This window comes from Crocuta crocuta, unplaced genomic scaffold, assembly GCF_008692635.1.
Source record: "Crocuta crocuta isolate KB4526 unplaced genomic scaffold, BGI_CrCroc_1.0 scaffold30, whole genome shotgun sequence".
In the NCBI taxonomy this organism is placed as follows: Eukaryota; Metazoa; Chordata; class Mammalia; order Carnivora; family Hyaenidae; genus Crocuta; species Crocuta crocuta.
This window is the reverse complement of record NW_027528345.1, coordinates 12,018,979-12,019,842: the sequence shown is the minus strand read 5'-3', so window position 1 is coordinate 12,019,842 and position 864 is coordinate 12,018,979.

Sequence of the window (864 nt, the reverse complement as noted above, 5' to 3'; positions counted from 1 at the left end):
GCTCCTTCCTAGGTTTTCAGGAGACAGTCCCTGGAGATCGAGACCTGGGGCAGCTCACGAACGTGAGCGCCGGAGGCCGTCCAGCCCAGGAAAGGGCCCTCGGGTCCGAGCGCAGGGGCGGGGCGGGGCGGGGCTGGGAGGACAGAGAGGGCGGCGGCGGCCTGGCAGCCTTCGGCCAGCAGAGNTCAGGGACAGCACTGATATTTGGGCCTCGGACAGAGGTGGGGGCCAGGGGGTGTCCCTGCGCGAAATGTGACTTGTCCATGAGGGGCAAAGACCGGGCATGATACTCAGGACCCCGCTACTTCCCTGTCCCTTCTGGTCCCCTCTGAAGACGAGCCACTGCCCAGGCACCAGCTTAGCAAGACTCAGCAGGAGCTCGAGATTGGACCATGGTTTATTGAGGACCTACTGTGTGCTAAGCACAAGCTGAGTGCTCCCACAAGCAGTATCTCCAGGTAAGAGGCTGTAATTTGGGCCCTGGCACACCTTCCTGCACTCGGACAGAGGCACCAAGGCCTCCTTCCTTCCCAGGCCACCAGCTGTTCTCTTAGCGGCCCCTGTCACTCCACCTCCCGCCTCAGACCTTCCCTCCCTCGGGCATTTTCCAGCCTCTGGAGAGCTGCCTTTGGTTTCTGGCTTTGGAGTCTTCCAGAAGGAGCCTCTTTGCCCCCAAATCCAGCAGAGATAAAATCTGTCACAGAAAGGACTGAGTCCTGGGCTGAGTGGGTCCAATGACCAGAAAACACGAAGCTACCAGGAAGCAAACTGCCCTGTGATCATCTGGGAACCTAACAGGTCCCTCTCACTTTCTGTTTTCACCCAGTTTCACTTCCTGGTTCTCCTCCCTTGCACAACTCGGGG